Raw genomic sequence first — 9,500 nt, forward strand, 5'->3', positions numbered from 1 at the left:
TCTCAGCCGTCTGCACAAAAGAGCCCTGCAAATACACCTACACCCACTCTGCAGTGACACAATGGGGGGCATCAGTTGTGGGTCTTCATAGTGATCCTCAGGAAAGGGCATTATTGCACAAACCAGACAAGATTTGCGAAGACATGGCAGCAGTGGTGCCAATATAATATGTTATGTGAGTTGCTCAGAAATTAAATACAGGTAAACACCATGACAAACCCTCAAACACGCTTGTGCATCCCCTTCATGCTCACGACACGTTTGCCTTACGCTTCCTGCTGCACATATGTGATGCATGCCCTGTGGCTGCAGCACAGGTAGTGGCAGGTTGAGTGAGGCTGACCGTGAAAGAGATGCATGAGAGGGTGAGGATGAGATAGAGCCATGATATTGTATGAGGATTGGGTTGAGTGGTAGTGGCGGGATGAGTACTGGCGAGGTGAGTAGGTGCAGGTAAGATGAGGATGAGGTTTGAGTGGGTATGAGAGGTGATGTGACAGAGTCGTGTTGGCAGTGCAGAAGGAGGTGTGGGCGGTGATGTGGCAGATGGAGTGCAGGGGAATGAGTAAGTGTACTCACTTTGGCTGACCTACTGAGGTCATTGGAGCGCCTCCTGCACTGTATGCAGGTGGGCGATATGTTGGTGGTGCTGGTGACCTCCTCTGCCACCTCGAGCCAGGCCTTCCTGGTGGCAGAGGCAGGCCGCTTCCTCCCGCCCGCCAGCGGGGGGGGGGGGGGGGGTGGGGAAGATCTCTGTCCTCCCCCTCCACCTCACCCCATGTATTGATACCTGGAGTGAGGCATCATTAAACTGGGAGCAGCCTTCCCCCTGGGCTGCTCCATGCTGTAATTTTTTCTATTTGTTGCAGCATCTGTCAGTGGAGGACTGCCCCTTTAAATAGAGCTCCTCCAGCTGACGGATCTGACTGCGCACGCGCAGTCCGCCCGACGCGCAGATCAGCAGTGGGGAACCCGGAAGACCAGGTAAGTGGATCCATTTATGCTCCAATCGCGCGGGGAGCTGACTGATTTCGCCGGGTGCGTTACCCACGTGCCCGATAGCCCCCCCGCCGAGAACCCGCAGCCCTGGTAACACCGGGCCCAATGTATTCGGATTAGATGTCAATTATCTTCAATCTGTTTTTTCTGGTTATCAACCCTCCTGTCAGTGGAAACAATTTTTCCTTATTTACTCAAAGGTCAGTTTATTTTTTAAACTTACCTCAGTGTGTCTTGCAGGCTTCTCGATAGGTTCCCCCTGCGGGGTGGCCTCCCTGCTCAGAAGTGGGTTAAATTTCAGGGGTTATGATGTGACCGAGGAGTCCAGCGGGAGACTCGTTAAAAGCCAAGATGAGTGGCGTTAAAAGGGCCGATTGACAGGAATAGAGCGGGAAATGGAGCTGCTCCATTTTAACTGCTCCTGCGATCAGGGAGAGTTAAAATCACCCTGTTTCACATTGCATGATAGTCCACATGTGTCACTGGAGGGAAAGCTACAACTGCAAGTTATTCTTGCAGGTGTTATGAATGAGTTCGGGTCTATTAGTAACTATTCACCACATTACTAGTCAATGAAACAATGCATTACTTTGCTTTTAAGTCATACTCCATCTAAAACAAGGGTACGTTTTAATATCTGCGTCTGTCTCTCCCATGTCTGTCTCTCTCTCTCTCTCTCTCTCTCTCTCCCCGTCTGTCTCTCCCGTGTCGCCGTCTGTGTCTCCTGTCACTCACACATATATTGTGGGGAAAGGCCTGTCGCAATTAAGCCTCAGGCCCTCTCCATCCAAAATAGTGCCACAGTATTTGCCACCTTTTCTGAGGGTGCCTCTGTGTATAAATGTGCCAAGGATCACATGCCAGGCACTGTACTTATGTGGCACATCACCTGTTCTCATTATAATGGACACATTTCAGCTGGCAGAAAGATACAGGGAGAAATATGTGTTGCTTAATCACCCCTCTGCACCAACAATGTTTCAGTGAGTGATGGGGAGATGGGCTGAGATTTATAAATAGACTTGCAGTACATTCTCTCTCTCTCTCTCTCTCTCTCTGGTGTATAATAGAAATGAGTCACAGTGACAGGAGCAGAAAACTGCTTGGATCGAGGATCTGACACAACACATTCAAGCGGGCGATGACTGGTGTGGAAGGATTGTAAATTTAAAGGGACTTTACCATTTGGCTGGAGAGTTTTTAAGGGAAACGCGACTCCTCGAAGAGTTCACTTCTACCCGCCTGATAAGTTGGCTGCGGTGGACAATTTTCTCCGTGTGGACAATATATTTGCTGAATTGTAAACTACTCCACAGTGATTAACACTGAGCCTCGGTCATTTCGATATCTGAGGCCGTTTCTCCCCTTCTCTGGGTCTTAGACCTCCACCATTTCTGGTCTGAATCCAGCCACTAGAAGAGGGTGTAAGAGCAACCTGGGCAATTCTCCCTTGATCTCCCCCCACCACCTGTGGAGAGTTCCTGCCTCCCTGGCCCAGCCTTTGCTTGGTATCTTCCCCGGTGGTAAGGTCGGGTTTAGAAACATGGCAGGTGGGTGAAAACCCGTATCTTACTGCTGGACCGGTCTTTTAAATTCAATTATAATTTTTATCCCTCAACCAACATCACTAAAACAGATGATCTGGTCATTATCACATTGCTGTTTGTGGGACCTTACTGTGTTCAATGCACTGCCGTGTTTCCTGCAGTGAAGCAGCAACTAGACTTCAAAAGTACTTAATTGGTAGAGGAACCACCTAGGGAACAGGTTATTTTAGATCTCGTATTGTGTAATGAGACAGGGTTAATTTGTAAACTTATAGTAAAGGATCCTCTGAAGGAGAGTGAACATAATATGATAGAATTTCATATTCAGTTTGAGAGTGATGTGGTTAAGTCCGAAACTAGGGTCTTAAATATAAATAAAGCCAATTATGCAGGTATGAGGGGCGAGTTGGCTGAGGTGGATTGGGAAATTAGATTAAAAGATATAACGGTAGACAAACAATGGCAAATATTTAAAGAAATAATTCATAATTCTCAACTAATATACATTCCCTTGAGGAATAAAACTCCACGGGAAAAGTGATACAATTGTGGTTAATTAGAGAATTTAAGGATAACATTAGATTAAAAGAAGAGGCTTACAATGTAGTCAAAAAGCGTAGTTAGCCTGAGGATTGGGAGAGTTTCAGAAATCAGCAAAGGATGACCAAAAATTCATAAAGAGGGAGAAAATTGAATCTGACAGGAAACCAACAAGAAATATAAAAACAGATTGTAAGAGCTCCCACAAGTATGTGAAAAGGAAGAGATGAGTGAAAATAATCGTGGGTCCCTTAGAGGCAGAGACAGAAGAAATTATAATGGGGAGTAAGGAAATGGCAGAGATGTTAAACAAATATTTGATATCTGTCTTCAAAGTAGAGGACACAAAAAAATACCGGAAACAGTGGGGAACCAAGGGTTGAATGAGAGTGAGGAACTTAAAGTAATTAATATTAGTAAAGAAAAAATACTGGAGAAATTAATGGGACTAAAAGCCGAGAAACCCCCTGGACCTGATGGCCGACATCCTCAGGTTTTAAAAGAGGTGACTGCAGAGATAGTGGATGCATTGGTTGTGATCTTACAGAATTCCCCAGATTCTAGAATGGTCCCTGTGGATTGCAAGGGAGCAAATGTAACCGCGCCATTTAAGAAAGGAGTGAGAGAGAAAAGAGGGAACTGTTAGCTTGACATCAATAGTAGGGAAAATGCTAGAATGTATTATTAAGGACGTAGTAAAAGGGCACCTAGAAAATCATAATATGATTCGGCAGAGTCATACTTTTTAATCTTCGAAGCGTAGAATCAAAGAAAGATTACAGCACGGAAGGAGGCCATTCGGCCCATCTAGTCCACGCCGGCTCCATGCCAGAGCAATCCAACTAATCCCATTCCCCCGCCCTATCCCCATTGCCCTGAAAATTTTTTACTTTCGAGCACTGATCCAGTCTCCTTTTTAAGGCCATGATTGAATCTGCCTCCACCACCCCCTCAGGCAGCGCATTCCAGATCATAACCACTCGCTGTGTAAAAAAGTTTTACATCATATCACCTTCGGTTCTTTTGCCAATCACCTTAAGTCTAAGCCTCTGGTTCTTGACCCTTCCGCCAATGGGAACAGTTTCTCTCTATCTACTCTGTCTGGACCCTTCATGATTTTGAACACCTCTATCAAATATCCTCTCAACCTTTTCTGTTCCAAAGAGAACAACCCGAGCCTCTCCAGTCTATCCATGTAAGAAAAGTCCCTGGAATCATTCTGGTAAATCTCTTCTGCACCCTCTCTATGGCCTTCACATTTTTCCGAAAGTGCGGTGCCCAGAACTGCACACAATATTCCAGTTGTGGCCAAACCAGTGTTTTATAAAGGTTTATTATGATTTCCTTACTTTTGTACTCTATGCCTCTATTTATAAAGCCCAGGATCCCGACCACTTTTTTAAACGCTTTCTCAACCTGCCCTGCCACCTTCAACGATTTGTGCACATATACCCCCAGATCTCACTGTTCCTGCACCCCTTTTAGAATTGTGCCCTCTAGTTTATATTGCCTCTCCACTTTCTTCCTACCGAAATGTATCACCTCACATTTATCTGGTTTAAATTTAATCTGCCACGTGTCCGCCCATGCCACCAGCCTGTCTATATCCTCTTGAAGTCTATCACTATCCTCCTCACTGCACACTACCCTTCCAAGTCTCATGTCATCTGCAAATTTGAAATTGTGCCCTGTACACCCAAGTCCAAGTCCTTAATATATATCAAGAAAAGCAGTGGTCCCAGCACCGACCCCTGGGGAACACCACTGTGCACCTCCCTCCAGTCCGAAAAACAACCGATCACCACTACTCTGTTTCCTGTCACTTAGCCAATTCTGTATCCATGTTGTTATTGCCCCCTTTATTCCATGGGCCGCAACCTCGATGACAAGCCTACCATGTGGCACTTTATTAAACGCCTTTACACGTCCATATACACAAAGTCAACCGCATTGCCCTCATCTACACTCTCTGTTACCTCATCAAAAAACTCCATCAGGTTAGTTAAACACGATTTGCCTTTAACAAATCCATGCTGGCTTTCCCGAATCAATCCACATTCGTCCAAGTGACTGTTAATTCTGTCCAGTATTATCGTTTCCAGAAGTTTCCCCACCACCGAGGTTAAACTGACTGGCCTATTGTTGCTGGGTTTATCCTTACACCCTTTTTTGAACAAGGGTGTAACATTTGCAAATCTCCAATCCTCTGGCACCACTCCCATGTCGAAGGATGTCTGGAAGATTATGGCCAGTACCTCCCCAATTTCCCCCCTTACTTCCTTCAGCATCCTCGGGTGTATCCCATCCAGACCAGGTGACTTATCTACTTTAAGTACAGCTAGCCATTCTAGTACCTCTTCTTTATCAATTTTTAGCCCATCAGTATCTTAACTATATCTTCCTTTACCGAGACTCTGGCAGCATCTTCTTCCTTGGTAAAGACAGATGCAAAGTGCTCATTTAATACCTCAGCTGTGCCCACTGCCTCCATGAATAGATCTCCTTTATGGTCCATAATCGGCTCCACCCCTCCTCTTACTACCTGTTTACTGTTAACATGTCTGTCGGAGACTTTTGGATTCCCTTTTATGTTGGTCGCTAGTCTATTCTCATACTCTCTCTTTGCCCTCTTATTTCCTTTTTCACTTCCCCTCTGAACTTTCTATATTCTGCCTGGTTCTCACTTGTATTATCGACCTGACACCTGTCATGCACCACTTTTTTCTGCTTCATCTTACTCTCGATCTCCTTTGTCATCCAGGGAGCTCTGGCTTTAGTTGCCCTACTTTTCTCCCTCGTTGGAATGTACCTTGTCTGTACCCAAATCATCTCCTCTTTAAAGGCTGCCCACTGTTCAATTACAGTTTTGCCTGCCAATCTATGATTCCAATTTACCTGGGCCAGATCTGTTCTCATCCCACTGAAATAGGCCCTCCTCCAGAAAGGAATGGACTGCAGACAGAGAGATCGAGGGACAGGGCAAAACGTGGGGATTGGGTAGAAAATGTGTCCGAGAAATTAAAAAGAGAGCAGGGTCAGGCACAGAGAAAAAGAGAGAGGGTAAAAAGCGATTGATGGGAACGAGAGGGATGAAAAGAAATGGAGAGAGGGAGGGGTAAGGAAACAGAGTGAGGTGGACACAAAGATGAGAACTCGGTTGGGAGAGAATAGGAGGTGGGGAGCAAGGTGGAGAGGGATGGGGAGCAAATGAAATGGGACGGGAAGCAAATGAAATGGGACAGGGAGGAAGTGAGAGAAACCAGCATGCAGGTAGTGGGAGGCAAAAGAAGCAGGGGAAACAGGAATAGTGAGAGAGTCAGGGAGAGACGGAGACAGGTACAGAGCGAGAGAGCGAGCGAGAGAGCGAGAGAGAGCGAGCGAGAGCGAGCGAGAGCGAGCGAGAGCGAGAGAGAGCGAGAGAGAGCGAGAGAGAGCGAGAGAGAGAGAGCGAGCATGGCATACAGACAGAGAGGCATACAGACACCATGTTGCAGGTCAGCCATTCTTTAAGATTATCTCAGCTATTTTGATTCACAGATTATTCATTTTATTGAGATAAGGGGCATTTATTATTGAATGGCAGGGGATCTCATTTGCTAAATCAGTTGATCCATTTTCTGCAGCAGATCATGTGCAGTGTCCAGAGTAACACTTGGCTCAATCGGTAGGGTGACAGGATCTGGGATTTAGTTGGGAGGATCTACAATTTTGCTTCTAAGGCATGGAATGTAATTTACAGGGTCTGGGGTGGAGTTTCATTCTGTGTACACTTTTGTAAAACATTTTGAAAACAATAGTGAGCGAGCCCCAGTTGGAGTGGGATGGAGAGTTTCATTAACCCAGTACGGGGTGTGTCAGCACCTGGAGATTTATTACAGTAAAGAGAGAGCAGGTCCCCAGTGACAGCAGGAGCAGAGTTTTATTAACACAGCACAGGGAGATTTCTTACACATTCCAACCCCTTACTGGTAAAGTTACGCATTGTACAAAAGGGATCCAACAAACTCCTGAAGTTTGTCATTCAGTAACTAACAGGGTTATTCATAAATCAGTGATAACGCCCAGTGTGCAACCTGCTGTCCACAGGAACTGAGCTAACTGGAGCCTTGTACATTTTTTTTATGTCCCTGTGCGCCTGACCTCGTGTCCCTGTGCGCCTGACCCCGTGTCCCTGTGCGCCTGACCCTGCCATCATCACCCTGCTCCTGAAAAGTCCCACCCTTGACCCCGATGTCATAGAATCATAGAATCATAGAAGTTACAACATGGAAACAGGCCCTTCGGCCCAACATGTCCATGTCGCCCAGTTTATACCACTAAGCTAGTCCCAATTGCCTGCACTTGGCCCATATCCCTCTATACCCATCTTCCCCATGTAACTGTCCAAATGCTTTTTAAAAGACAAAATTGTACCCGCCTCTACTACTGCCTCTGGCAGCTCGTTCCAGACACTCACCACCCTTTGAGTGAAAAAATTGCCCCTCTGGATCCTTTTGTATCTCTCCCCTCTCACCTTAAATCTGTGCCCCCTCGTTATAGACTCCCCTACCTTTGGGAAAAGATTTTGACTATCGACCTTATCTATGCCCCTCATTATTTTATAGACTTCTATAAGATCACCCCTTAACCTCCTACTCTCCAGGGAATAAAGTCCCAGTCTGTCTAACCTCTCCCTGTAAGTCAAACCATCAAGTCCCGGTAGCATCCTAGTAAATCTTTTCTGCACTCTTTCTAGTTTAATAATATCCTTTCTATAATAGGGTGACCAGAACTGTACACAGTACTCCAAGTGTGGCCTCACCAATGCCCTGTACAACTTCAACAAGACATCCCAACTCCTGCATTCAATGTTCTGACCAATGAAACCAAGCATGCTGAATGCCTTCTTCACCACCCTATCCACCTGTGACTCCACTTTCAAGGAGCTATGAATCTGTACTCCTAGATCTCTTTGTTCTATAACTCTCCCCAACGCCCTACCATTAACGGAGTAGGTCCTGGCCCGATTCGATCTACCAAAATGCATTACCTCACATTTATCTAAATTAAACTCCATCTGCCATTCATCGGCCCACTGGCCCAATTTATCAAGATCCCGTTGCAATCCTAGATAACCTTCTTCACTGTCCACAATGCCACCAATCTTGGTGTCATCTGCAAACTTACTAACCATGCCTCCTAAATTCTCATCCAAATCATTAATATAAATAACAAATAACAGCGGACCCAGCACCGATCCCTGAGGCACACCGTTGGACACAGGCATCCAGTTTGAAAAACAACCCTCGACAACCACCCTCTGTCTTCTGTCGTCAAGCCAATTTTGTATCCAATTGGCTACCTCACCTTGGATCCCATGAGATTTAACCTTATGTAACAACCTACCATGCGGTACCTTGTCAAATGCTTTGCTGAAGTCCATGTAGACCACGTCTACTGCACAGCCCTCATCTATCTTCTTGGTTACCCCTTCAAAAAACTCAATCAAATTCGTGAGACATGATTTTCCTCTCACAAAACCATGCTGACTGTTCCTAATTAGTCCCTGCCTCTCCAAATGCCTGTAGATCCTGTCCCTCAGAATACCCTCTAACAACTTACCCACTACAGATGTCAGGCTCACTGGTCTGTAGTTCCCAGGCTTTTCCCTGCCGCCCTTCTTAAACAAAGGCACAACATTTGCTACCCTCCAATCTTCAGGCACCTCACCTGTAGCGGTGGATGATTCAAATATCTCTGCTAGGGGACCCGCAATTTCCTCCCTAACCTCCCATAACGTCCTGGGATACATTTCATCAGGTCCCGGAGATTTATCTACCTTGATGCGCGTTAAGACTTCCAGCACCTCCCTCTCTGTAATATGTACACTCCTCAAGACATCACTATTTATTTCCCCAAGTTCCCTAACATCCATGCCTTTCTCAACCGTAAATACCGATGTGAAATATTCATTCAGGATCTCACCCATCTCTTGTGGTTCCGCACTTAGATGACCTTGTTGATCCTTAAGAGGCCCTACTCTCTCCCTAGTTACCCTTTTGCCCTTTATGTATTTGTAGAAGCTCTTTGGATTCACCTTTGCCTGACCTGCCAAAGCAATCTCATATCCCCTTTTTGCCCTCCTGATTTCTCTCTTAACTCTACTCCGGCAATCTCTATACTCTTCAAGGGATCCACTTGATCCCAGCTGCCTATGCATGTCATATGCCTCCTTCTTATTTTTGACTAGTGCCTCAATCTCCCGAGTCATCCAAGGTTCCCTACTTCTACCAGCCTTGCCCTTCACTTTATAAGGAATGTGCTTACCCTGAACCCTGGTTAACACACTTTTGAAAGCCTCCCACTTACCAGACGTCCCTTTGCCTGCCAACAGACTCTCCCAATCAACTTCTGAAAGTTCCTGTCTAATACCAT

This window comes from Heptranchias perlo, chromosome 35 (assembly GCF_035084215.1).
Source record: "Heptranchias perlo isolate sHepPer1 chromosome 35, sHepPer1.hap1, whole genome shotgun sequence".
Classification (NCBI taxonomy): domain Eukaryota; kingdom Metazoa; phylum Chordata; class Chondrichthyes; order Hexanchiformes; family Hexanchidae; genus Heptranchias; species Heptranchias perlo.